General features: G+C 38.9%; 2 long non-coding RNA genes across 2 annotated transcripts; one reads left to right on the top strand and one right to left on the bottom strand.

Annotated features, from left to right (window-relative positions):
- Positions 1-1,366: 1,366 nt before the first annotated feature.
- On the top strand, positions 1,367-2,932 carry LOC121885641. Its single transcript, XR_006092593.1, has 2 exons — positions 1,367-2,182; positions 2,280-2,932. It is a non-coding gene; the product is annotated as an uncharacterized LOC121885641 (long non-coding RNA).
- A 5,118-nt stretch (positions 2,933-8,050) lies between these two features.
- Positions 8,051-10,125, bottom strand: LOC121885928. Its single transcript, XR_006092636.1, has 3 exons — positions 9,829-10,125; positions 8,900-8,967; positions 8,051-8,654 (listed from the first exon to the last, which is right to left on the bottom strand). It is a non-coding gene; the product is annotated as an uncharacterized LOC121885928 (long non-coding RNA).
- Positions 10,126-13,609: the final 3,484 nt, after the last annotated feature.

The following is a 13,609-nucleotide window of genomic DNA, read 5'->3' as shown; positions in this document are numbered from 1 at the left end:
GGCTTGATGCAGAAGTTAGGTGCAGACCAACCAGGACAACAGTCATAATTCTCCCCATAAAATACTGTGGACCACAGGCAGCATGTAATCCTGCCAGCAGCAGTGCTGGATGCAAACTGGCAGCTTTATGTAGCCTGCCACTGGCAACGACCTTGACCCCTTCCACAGTATAGGGAAAATACAGAGTAGCAGAAGTAGATAACAAGCAGTAGATTGCTCCTTGCGTTAGCCAACGCAACAGTTAGCTTGTTGTAGCAGCCTGAAGGACTCTTTATACATCCATGGAAGGACTATTAAGCTAATGGTGAGAATGGATCTGGACTGGGCAGCGCAGCAGCGGGACGACGCTGCAGGGGAAGGTGGAGAGAGAAGCGACCGGAGAAACAACCAGGAGAGTTAGCTTGTTTGTCATTGTTGCTGATGATATCAGACTGGTTAACCAGCAGCCACAAAGTTCTGTTAACTAACAAACAAGATGCCCAACAGCAACAAATGGACGTTATAACATGAATACTTCATCTCCATGACAGAAAGAAGAGGAGGTCAGATAACGTGAGTCAGATACAGCTTCTCTCTCTCTGTCTCTTTGGTCGCTAATTTCATCTCTGATGGTTAAATGTCTCTGTGTGGCTGTTGTGTGAATTTATCTCCTTAACAAGAATGCAGCAGAGATCATATAATGTGTTGTGGGTAGTTTGCTTGTTGAAGTTACAGTGAGCTGTCTGGACTCACTCATTCATTTGGAATTGATCCAGTTTTTAATTAAGTGGTTGTTCAGTCACCTGTTGATGATGTATGATTAGTGACTAAGTATGCAGGAGGTCTGGCTGCTGGCTTGTGACAATTTCTTCAGTTCGTTTTTAAGCTGAGTCATGTATTGAGTAATAAGCTTAAAGTAACTAGAATAACAAGTGTTAACATGTCAGCTTTGTAGACTATATTTTGTATATCGTACATATAAATAAGAGTGTGTAAGTCATGTATTTGATACATGCATTAACACTTTCTGATGTGAACCTACACTTTTAGATCTGTGAATGTTTTTAGTGTTCAGTCTTTCTAGTATTCAGCACTGATCTGTATTTGTATCAGATTATAAGCTTTGTGCTACTTTATATATTTCTGTATACTAAGAAAATACATAGGAAACACATGTAAATGATGTGATAAGTTGTCTGTTTCTGAATAGAATATAAATCTGTTGTAACAATAGAACAATACTATAAATTAGAATATTGCTTTGTTGGTAAAATGACACATTCTGAACAACTCCACAGCTAAAATGAGCACTTCTTTGTTAAGAAACAATATGTATATGCTATGGGGTTTTTGTTTTTGAAAGCCCCACCCCTCCGATTTCATCAGGTAGAGACAGTGATATAGTTTGATGCAGTTTGTTGTAAGATTTCATGTTGGTTTTCCTCCTGTCCTCCCCAATTTTCTGAGTCACCAACATTATTCCAGCGTTACACATTATATTATTGAACAATCAAGCCACATTTAGCTATATTCAGTCCACAATCATTTTGGCACAGGTTATACCATTATGAGCTCTTTTGTTGAGGTAACCAAACTAATCACACTGAGTGCATATGTCTCCTCAGAGTCTGCCTTCAATCAGTTCCAGCTGGACTGTTTGCTTTAGGCTGAAAAGCTACACGTAATCAGTGTTTTTGTCAAATTGAGACATAATTGTAATCCTACTTGATCTTATATTTTGCATGTCTTATTTTTATTATATGCATCTGGTTTTAGTGAGTTGCCCTGCATGCTTTTTTTTTATATGGTTTTAATTGGACTGAGTGCATTGAACTCTAAGTGATCAAGTGATGGATTAAGTGAGAACACCAGTGAGTGATTGGATGACACACACCCCTTCACTCAGGAGTAGCGGACTGGACTGAGTTCCTTCATGTCTTTTTTGGCCGAGTGTGAGAGGTGAAGCAGGTGGAGAAGGAAGGAGAGACTTGGAGACACGGGGAAGCGACGGATGTGAGAGGGTTCGCTCCACAGAATATCGGTTGCAGTTGGTCATGGGAACCTGAGGACGGAGACTACTCGTTGAAACAGCGTGGATACACCGGAGAAAAGGTGCAGCTGGGACGAGGAAGCAGACAGACCACAGCAGGACGAGCCAGGCGTCGATGACCGAGACTTGGTTCAACGCGCACTATTACGATAAGTAAAGGATTGTGTAACAGGCTACTCTGAGGGTGTGTGTGTGCTAGTGGTAGTCATAGGTCACTTGATTGAGGATATTTATTTTCCTCCTTCTACAGCGGCTCCGTATACAAAGTCCCGGAAGAAGGGGTGTGACTGGAGCAGAGGAGCCGACAGCTGCAGGACTTCCTCCGCTATTTTAATAACGTGGGCGCTGGACGGAAAATGACAAATTCGTCGGTCTTAAAAGAGACTTGCGCTGCACTTAGCCCCACTCTGCGCTGTGCGTAAGACAGGGCCCACAGTATTATACTTAGTCATTCCAATATTTATTTTGGTCTACCTATGAGCACTTCCATGTCCATGATGGACTACAGCTGTCTTTCTTATCACTGTCATAATATCCTCTCAAATCCCACTGTTTATTGTACTTGCTGTAAAAGTGTCCACCTGAGATGCACACCTATCAATGAATATAAATGAATGGAGCGCTTGGACTTGTTCTAAGCATGTCTCCATATTTCCTTATCATGACATTGATGGTGATGATGATGACTTGATTGGTCTTTTTTATGGAGCTGTTTGACCCTGATTCAAAATTTTTTTAGCTCTTTGACTTCTGAGTGTTTATCCTGTGACCATTTCAGTATTAATGGATTTAATAGTTTATTACTTGATATGCCAAAGCTCCGTTCAAAGTAGTTCTCAACTTTTCATTTAAATATTTGTAGTCTCTCCAAATTGTTGTTGGGATTAAATCAGTGCACTGTCATTCCCTTGCTGCTGTCTTTGTGTGACGAGCTGCTGGCTGAACTAGGGCCCATCAGTGTTTGCAGCGGCCTGCTGGAAGCTCACAGCGGGATTGTTGTGCTCGGAAACCGGTGTGTGGGGAAGCGCGGGCAATTTATCGATGCTTTCAGCGTGTTTGGGCTCCGGCAGTCACAGAAACTCTCCTCCTGGTACCTGGGAGGCTGTGTGTGTCCAGGCCGCATCCCGCTGCCCTCCAGCCTGCTGCTGCTGTTTGTGGTGTTGCTGCTGCTACGCTGTAACCTGGTCTACTGCACGTCATTTATGATGTATCGACCGCTGGTGTCATAGCGACCCTGAGCCAGAGGAGTGTATAGTTTGTTGCTTTATTAATTTTGGCATCATTGGCAAATTTCGAAGTTTGGTGCATCAGAAGTGTTTATTGAGTCTTTATTATAGCATAATTTATCCGTACCTCATGCATTGCAATATTATTTGGGGATCTACTTATCCCACCTACCTTCGTAAGCTTTAAATTTTGCCGAAAAAGTTTTGCAGAACTGCTACATTTAGTAGTAGGACTGACCACTCAGCCCCTCTCTTCAATCAGCTCAAGATCCTAACAATTTATAACATAAACAAAAACCAAATTTGTGTTTTTATTTTTAAAATTTTTCATCAGCCAGCCTCGCTTCCCTTCCTTTGTAAAGCATTTTTCCAGCCTAATGGTGATGTACACAACTATAATACGAGACATACCAAATGTTTACACCTCCCAATATTCTATACTGGGCTCTGTCAATTCTCTATTAGATATAGGGGGGCTCAGCTGTGGAACAGTTAAATTCAAATTGCATTTCAGTCCACTTCTCTCAATAATTTCAAATATAAGCTTAGGACCTGTCTGATGAACCAAACTTAACCATTCAAACTGATCATATCTGATTATAATCCGCCTTTCTCTCTCTTTCTGTAATAAGAGGTTGACTTAACACAAGTGTGCTTCAGTAAGCATGCACACATGTTCACATGCACGTACACACACATTCAGTTTTACTTATTTAGCGCTAAACCACAATAAAAGTCACCTCAGGGTGATTTTCACATGGAGCAGGTCCAGACTGCACTCTTTCATCTACAAGGAGATAGAACCAACAATTTCCCCATGAGTAGCACTTGGCACGCACAGTGTTAAGGAAAAACCCTTCAAGCAGAACCTGGCTTCTGAGCAGCCATCTGCTCTGAGCATTTGCGTTGACAGACAGAGAAGAGGGTGATGGAGTGTCGGTGACGCAGAGAAGCAGAACAACAATAATAGATATATGACTAGCAGCAACAACTGGTAGGACAGAACAGAACAGAGGGAACAGCTGGTGAAGAACAGAAGAGGGACATGTCAGCATGGTTTCTATGGTTTCCTGTGGATGAGAAAGTACGAAGTACTTCTGGGAAGAAATCAAATTAATAACATGCAGTAATTTTAAAAGAATACACACAGATGGAGAAGAGGAGAGAAGAGCTCAGTGCATTGTGGGAAGTCCCCCGGTAGTCTAGGCCTATAGCAGCATAACTAAGGGCTGGTCCAAGGCAAGCTTGGTCGGCTTTAACTATAAGCTTTATCAAAAAGGAAGGTTTTAAGCCTAATTTTAAATGTAGAGAGGGTGTCTGCCTGATAGTTGAAGGCTCTGCCTCCCATTCTACTTTTGGTGACTGTGAGAACCACCAGTAAGCCTGCATTCTGGGAGCACAGTGTTCAATCAATCAATTTTTATTTATATAGCGCCATATCACAACAAAAGTCATCTCAAGGCACTTTTCACATAGAGCAGGTCAAGACCGTACTCTTTAATTTACAGAGACCCAACAATTTTCCCATCAGCCACACTCAGCGACAGCGGTAAAGAAAAACTCCTCTTTAACGGGTAGAAACCTCAAGCAGAACCCGGCTCTAGATGGGCGGCCATCTGCTTTGACCGGTTGGGTTGAGAGAGAGAAAGAGAGAGGGAAAGGGGGAGTGGGGTGAGATTACTACAATAAGCCTCTAAGGGTTTTCTAAATCTCACCTGCACAATTTGTTTCTTGTCTTTTGTTGTTGTGATTATGCTGCTTTGTTTTTACTGTGCAAATTTAAAAAAAAAAAAAAAAAAAAAAGTATCACTATTGTTTTTAGTACCATGGCTGATCTGCATAACAGCTATAGTTCATATGGCTGTAAGCAGTGGTAGAGGTAATTAAAGAGAGAGAGAAGAAATAAAAACACTGACAGACAGCTCTGTTTGGTGTATAGTGTCGTGTGTCATCACATTCAGTTTATGAGTCTTTCTGCCCTTTTTGTTTTGAAATGGTGTAAACTTTTTGTGAGAAATGTATACAGATAAGTGAATGTTTAGATTGCTACGTGTGTAGTCATCTTGGCGTCTATTATTGCTGTTATAATGTCAAGGCAAAAATTGCAAATATCATTTTCATGTTGGGGTTATACAGACAAGAACATTTGAGATACTATTTGATTGTTGAGATGAGACAGGAGTGTGATTTTGCACTGCTGAATAAAACCGCTGTGACTTTAAATTGACTCTAAAATGAAGTCTGGTTTGTGAACTAAAACAACATGTTACTGCCAACAATTTAATTTCTTTAAGTGCTGTTTGCGTAGTGTTTATTTTTGTTATATAAAGTGGATGGGAAATTGTCCGGTTCACATCAGGCTCCAAACAGTTGTGCCAATGACAATGTTTACCAGCCAAATTTCTGGCCTCTACTCCTGAAACTAATGTTTGCATTTCAAGTTTTTCCACATTTTTACCATCGCGGCTCTCTTGATGAGTGACAGCTCTCTCCACTGCTGCAGCCCTCCAACAGAGCTTACCTTATATAGAGAAATGGGGGCATTGTGGTATGCTAATTACAGATAATGGGCACATCAATTTAGAATGATTCTGATTCACTAACATAAACACGGTGGTAAGAAAAAAATTGGCTGGTCCGCACGTGTCATGAATCTGACAGTAATTTTGCATGCACACTTGTTTTGTGTGCAAAATAAGAACATCTCTATGCGCATATTAGTAAATGAGATCCAATGTCTTGAGAAAGGTCAAAAGTCTGAAACGTGTGGGAGTATTTTCATATTCTACTTAAACTAGACTTCTATCCCTTAGTGAAAGAGTTGAGCATTAATGCTTAACATTTTATCTGTATTGCATGATTTGCTCGTCAATTAACAGTCAAATTTGAATGTCAAATCTAATATTTTCAGTCAGTATTAAAAACAAAAGGAGTGCAAATATAAATAGACTTGTGAACCAGAAGTTATCGTAGATTAACTGTCATAATTTTTAAAATAAAAGGAAAGAAAACACAAAAAGGTGGACAGTATTTTTTTGTTTTTTTTGAACAGTATTGCATTTATTTATTTCACATGAACCTGACATTTTACACAACTTTGCATTTAGATAGTTTGACAATTAAGGCTCTTGTTTCACAGCAGATAGACCCAGCAATAACGGGCTCAAAGTCCTCTATGATCTGACTATGATCTCCTTTGGTACAAAATAAAAAAACACATGCATAAAAGCAAATATCTTAGTATGTTTTGCTTACCAGTCTGTGAAAACAGGCCACATCCCTTCCAACCACAAGACAGATGGCCAGTGTGAGGACATGCGGAAAATCACGAGAGAAATTGGATGCTAATTAGGGTGAAAACCGTCTTGTATCTGTTGTTTGTTTGTTTGTTTGTTTCTTTATTATCTCGCCACTTCAGACCTAAATTATATATATATATATATGTGTGTGTGTGTGTGTGTGTGTGTATGTACATACATAGATGTATTTTTTTCAAAATTTAAATGGGAGGTTTAAATCCTGTGTACTCCTCATCTTCATCAGGGTATACGGAGCACAACACAGGAGGGTATGACAACCCGGTTGTGCTTGCCCAGGTATCCCCAGCACCAGGACACAAAGCTTCTTTAGGCCAGGTATCGCCTTGTAGATGTATATTTTAATCAACATCACTAATATGATTGCATAAAGAGTGCAACATGGTTCTTGAGTCCTAAACTTTACCAGTTTTTGAAAGACAAGCATTTCATTTGATCAACACAAATGTAATTCATACAAATTCCAAACAAATAAAAAATATCTTATTGTCATCATCTTATATTAATGTCCAGTAGCCCATGGTCTGCCTGGTATATGTTCAGGGCATTCTGCAGGGAGTAGGGGTTCAGGCAGACAGGCTCAAGGCCTGGATGAAGCGTCATGCACCATGGCTCCTCAGGTAGCTCTCCACATCTATTCTGAACCTGTTGGAGTATGTGTATAGGTGCTAGAGATATAGTGCTCTACCGGTTATGTATTCATACATTTGTTTTTCTTTACATACGCCGTTAATCTCCTTGCAGCAGACATTCTGATCCTCCGTGGGCATCGTTTTGCATTCTCCACAGGTGCACCCGTACAAGTACAGTTCAATACGCAGTGTGACTAAAGATTGTCAACTATATGAGTTTTAAATTCTATATTATGAATAATCTTATAGTTATCTGAACAGATTAGAGCATATTTTGTTGCTCAGCTTGTGTGTTGCAATGATGACATTCAGCAAACCACACATAAAACATTGAGAAGAGCTGCAGATATGTGTATTTGAATGAAACAATACAACTGACAATACGTGTTACATTTTACTTTAGTCTAATATTGATTATGGTGGGGATTCTTGCACATATATATATTTGGTAATATGCATGAAACAAAACACATGATGGCTGCCAGTTTGATCTGTGACTATATAGACAAAACTATCTGATAAAGTGACAAAATATGTTTGCTATGTTTATTGATAGCCCAACTTTATGTGGCTAACGTTAGGTTATGCTAGACAGTAATACATATTGCTAACTCGTTCCTCTCAGTTGCAGACTGAGAGGAACGAGGTTGATACTCAGGTAGGTCAGTGTCTTCTGGCTCAGAATTGGATTCTGGCTCTGGTGGTGACAAACTCAGAAGACATATTTATTGTTGCTTTACACAGTCTGCATTTATCTACATTTCAACACGTGAAATATGTAGCATATTAACATTTCAGCAAAACGTATCATCTCAACATTTCCATAATACGCATCATCTCAACATTTCTAAAGTGACGTAGTTCACACCATTTCTATATGAGTTGATCTTTCCTATTAGGAGGAGGAGGAGAGGTTGGTGGATGTTTAGTAAGTTTCTCGGCAGCAAGTTGGAATATGGATAATAGTTGATTTTGAGGTTGTTTTTCAACAAGCGCATTGCGCAAACAAACTGGCATTTGAAGGTTTAAAAAAGGAATGGATATTTTATACTTATGACAAGAACGGATGTTGGCTAAAAATTTTACAGTAAAAGTAGCAAATCTAAACATAAAAATTACAGACTCAGTTTGTGGCCACAAACTGAGGGAATAGTGATTTTGTTTTTCCTTGCCGCTGTCGCCAAGTGCTTGCGCATGAGGAAATTGTTGGGTCTCTCTATCTATAAATGAGTATGAGTATGGTCTAGACCTGTTCCGTTAGAAAAGTGCCCACAGATGTGATTTTGTTGTAATTTGGCATTATTATATTCCCCTAAGTGTGACATGAACTTCATCTTTCAAAAATAGCCCAGAACAGTCATATCTAATGTGAGGGACATCCAGCATGCTGAGGTTGCTTTCCATTAGTCTCTTCATCTCTTAGGGCACCAGCTGTCACCAATGATCCACACTGTGAATATGAGAGGAAAATAAATGTGATAAATGCTTCAGGTAACGAAAAATATAAAGTTAATTATAACGGGTGGCTAGGTTTTTTATGTTGACAATCCTAATATGTCATATCTTTGGGATAAAATGGAACAAGGGCGCAACTCGAAATATAGATGACAGTCTTTAAATACATTTTTTTGTCCTTTGAAGACAAACAATGTAATATCAGTTGTCTAAAATCAAGTAGCCAAGACTGGTACTTACAGTTTATACTGTGTGTAGCAGGCATGGTGGAGGCATCACAGGTAGCAATGAGCTCAAGGACCAATGTACTGAAAGAAATAAGCATCTTGTAACAAATATAAAAGTGACTTTTCTTTCTCAACAGTCATATTCAAGATAATAATCTCACACAGCGCTGTTGATAGCAGTACACATACGTTTCAGTCCCCCACGGACTTCTATCAGTGTCAAAACCATAAATATGCACACTGTTTGCAATAGTACTAATCTTTAATGTAAGCCATTACACACACTAAGATTTGAACTACAGGTTTTTGAATTTCTTGTTTGGTATAATTCTTTAATAGGCAAAAAAAACTATTCAAGCCAGTATCAATAAAAAAATTACTGTAAGAATACCAAATAGCTACTATCACATGCAACTTAGCCTATTAACGTTAACTTATTAAAAGTATAATTAAGTGACATCCAAAAATGACTCGTAACTAAAGTTATGAGGAAGTCTAATTTCAGGTTAATTGATTTGCTTCAAATTGTTGTTTAAATATGTATTAAATAAACGTTATGCTGATTCACAGTATCATAACTGATCCCCTTTTTTACAAATTTTGTTGTAATTTAGCGATGACGGTCAGGGCTGGGTTTAGGCCTAACAAAATGGGCCCTAAAGGCCAAATTCCAAAGCAGTGACACTGCCAACTGTAAGCAGTTCACTGCTTTTGGAGGTGGTTTTTATGGCAATTAGCTAATGTACTTAAAAACATGTATTAAATAAACGTTATGCTGATTCACAGTATCATTCCTAATCGCAACTCTCAACAAAATTTAGCGTTGCAAATTACCACAGTTGTATATTTAAAAAACGTTTAAGTTAAGTTTAAACTGTAGTATAATCTCAATAACATAAATCATTATTTCAAGTTTTAATGTATAGTTTCAGGTTAATTTACCTCAAGTAACGTAAGCCGCGATGGTGACAGTGGCAACTGGTAGCAAGAAGACCACAGGGTTAGCCCCATAGCATAGCTTGTTAGCCTTAGCTAGCTTGGAAGCTTTGAGCTAGGTGGGCGTGTTTCAGGAACCAGGCTTCATTTGGCCCACCTCAGCTCTACCTCTTTGACCACTTTGGATTAGTTGGGAGTTGGCCGGAGCCGCTCGCTGTACGCTCTTTAGAAACCAATGGGTGGTGTCATGGTGGCTATGTCCAGAGTCTATTAGTCAAACAAATGAAGACCAATTAAATGTGCAGTGTGTAGAATTCAGTGGCATCTAGCGGAATGGACTTGGCAAAAATTGAATATAATATTCATAACTATGTTTTAATTAGTGTATAATCATCTGAAAATAAGAATTGTTGTGTTTCCGTTACTTTAGAATGAGCCCGTTGATCTACATATGGAGCACAATATTCAGTTGGTTGCAATTTGCAGCCTCACCGTTAGATACCACTAAATCCTACACACCTTTAAATTCTTATGGATTGATCTCTTACATCACTCCCATAATATCATTACAAGAAAAAACAAAATGGATCCTGAAGATTTGTTGGGACAGCAAAGAACTTTGGACTCAGCGCACTCTTTCTTTGGTTCTTATTTAAACTTCCAAACGACATACAGATGCAGCACTCAAGCATCCATGAGCGATTCCCTAGAAATTCAGATCACACTGTTATGCAATTTAGCACTCCAAAATAAACAAAGAGGACCCATTCCCGTTTCCATATGGCCCACGATCGGCATCAAAAAGACTTTCCAGTTGGGAGCTGTTAGGAAACCCAGATCTCATGGACACTGACACAGTATTATTCAGCTCATTGAGGAAAAGCTGAAGCCCCTAGAGCAGCTAAGTAAGTTGGACAAGTTAGACTATATACTTGCTGAGGTGTCGGAGCTCAGAAACTCTGCCCAAATGTACCAAGCTGAAATAAAGAAGCTAAAACAATCACTATACTATGTGCCAACCTTGTAAAACTGACCAAAGAAAATGACACCATAGAAACACTAGTTGATGAGAGACAATTTAACCACAATTTATTCCACGGAATCAGAGAGACAACCAACAAAATCCCAGATGACCTACTGAAGGATTTCTTCAAAATAGAACTAAACCTCTCTGATGAGACCATATCCAGCATGACCTTTTCCAGAATTCAATGCCTGGGAGGCAGAAAATCATATGTTGAGACACTGACCTGATCCTCTAGTGAGACAGGAAGACCTTGACTCATTGTTGCAGCGAAATTCGAACATTTACAGAACAAACCCTTCGGAGTAAATGAACAGTACGCTCTGGAGATAAAGGACGGAAGGAAAGTGCTGTTCCCCATTTTCTACTCCAACAAGGCCAAGAACAATCAGATGAGTCTGAACTGCAACAGACTGTTCATCAATAACACCCTATTTAGGGACCCCAGTCTCACTCCTGGTTGTATCCTTGGGTGCAGATCCCAGGGGGGTTGTGGTCCCCCCCAAATAAATTATTTCTAGATGAATTATGTAATTGAAAATATATATTTAATAGAAGCCAACTCCACTTTTGAAATAATTCACGCATTCACTTTTTGAAGATTTTGTTTATATCCCCCTTATTTATCCTGCTCAGTAGTCTGAACCGTTGCATATACTAAACTAAGAGGGAATTTGGGAAATGAAGTTAACAGTTTACTTTATCCTAATGCCTTTGCTTGTTATGTCCCCCTTATGTATCCAGCTCAGTGGTCTGAACAAAAACAACTTGTATTCCTGTCAACAGGCTCAGCAAAGACTGATCAAACAACTTGAGACTGTTCCTCTTATAGACCTACATAAGAAGTTGTGCACAGGCTGTCAAAAGGCTGTCAAGTTAAACCTGATTTTATATAATTGCTCATCATGTGCCACAAAGTTATTGACAGTTGGTATGTTATACCTCTATGCCTATTTTCAGACAATGAATGGTGCTGCATTTGCAGATGTGTGGCTCTGTAAAATAGGTAAATATGTATAGCGATGGCCTAAAAGTGATTCATTAATATATAATTGAAGCTACTATTAATGGCTGTGTCTGTTACAGCAGATATATATATAAATTTTCCTTTTCCCTTAATCTCCCTCCTCCCCTTAAATCCCTTACCCTCTTCATTCACAGTCATATGTTGTATAATTTTATGTTATATTGTATTGTATTATTATATTGTTATATCATCATATTATTTAATGTCATATTATAATAGATTACATAATATTATATTATTTATAAACTCCTTACCCCACTTTATATGTCCAATGATCCCATTTCAGTACTATCCCTCATTAGACCACTTAGCTCCTCTCTCCAACCCCGTTCACAGTACCTCTTTTTCCTTTTTTGTTGCTGTCTTTATTTATTTATTTACTTTTCTTTTGTTTCCTCTACAGTATTAGGTCAGCCCTGCCATATCAAAGGACCTATGAATCCCATTTGATATACATATCTACATATATCATTAACTGTAACAAAATGTTTACTGTACTCCACGCCTCCCACCCTTTCACCCACACCAACATGAACTTGCAGATCTGGTTTCATCAAAGGGAGACATTCCTCAGAAAACATGCAAAGATTATTTAACATAATTACTCTGATACAGAGATTAAAAATTCTGCCATCACGTTAACACTAGATGCTGAAAAGGCATTTGCCAGGGTAGGCTGGCCTTTTCTCTTCACATCCTTAAACCACTTTGACTTTGGCTCCTACTTCATCAACAGTTCTGAATGGAGCTGGTTAGTCTAATGCAAAAATATTAAACACAAGGGAATTTCTGTTTCTGTTTTATTTCCTGTTGCTGTTCTGAGTCAGATCTTGGAGTCAGCCAGTCTCAGGAAATTTAAATCCAGATGACTAGTTGGCCTGATGTTGGGAAAACAATTATTGTATCCCTGCTGTGTCAAGAGGCTTTAATTTTATGTGTGTGGCATCAAAACTGGGTCTTAAGTCAGAGATGATAACTACAAAAATGTCACAGTGAGACTGACAGCCCTGTCATGTTTTATACACTGGGTATTTTACGTCGTTATGAATGAAGCTGCATTATTTTTTTGGCCACTTGAGGGTTTCACAATAAGCTGACAGACACGATAGTGACATTTTAAGTTCTGCATTTACACATCCAGCAGATATGGAACTACCTTGGCATTAATTTGGAGTCATTTTTCTGGTCATTGGATGAATGTCAGTCCAAAATTCTGTTTTGGTCTTCACCAATTCTTGAGGAAAATATGTGACTCTTTAACCGTCTGACTTCCTTCACCAGCTAGTTGCTAAGTTTGTTAGCAGTTTGGTACTGAGCAGGTAGCATACAGTGGGTTTATCAGAGCTTATTTGCTAAAAACATCTGCCTACTGCGGCTGGTTTGAGAGCAGTGTGTCTAACCAATACAATGTAAAACCAAAACACTTAGCTAAACTTAGTAGAGCTGCACAGTTGGATGATGATTCCTTGCATTTCCCTTAATCTTAACCATCCAGAAGTGTGTGGTTATGTATCATCATGTTAACAGGACGGTAATTCAAACAAATTGAGTACATACTTCCTCTTTTTCTTGGCTTACCTGCACACCCTTCTAAACCAAACAGCAGATGAAAAAAATAATCATGTGGTCAGAAACTATATGTCATGATGACATTGCATTTTCTGTCACTGTTAGAAACAACCACCCCTCAAACATTATGGTCTTTCTCACCGTTATTACTTTTCAGGAAATATATT

This window comes from Thunnus maccoyii, chromosome 19, assembly GCF_910596095.1.
Source record: "Thunnus maccoyii chromosome 19, fThuMac1.1, whole genome shotgun sequence".
NCBI lineage: Eukaryota > Metazoa > Chordata > Actinopteri > Scombriformes > Scombridae > Thunnus > Thunnus maccoyii.
The sequence above is the reverse complement of the archived record's forward strand: the minus strand, read 5'-3'. Positions and strand labels throughout refer to the sequence as shown.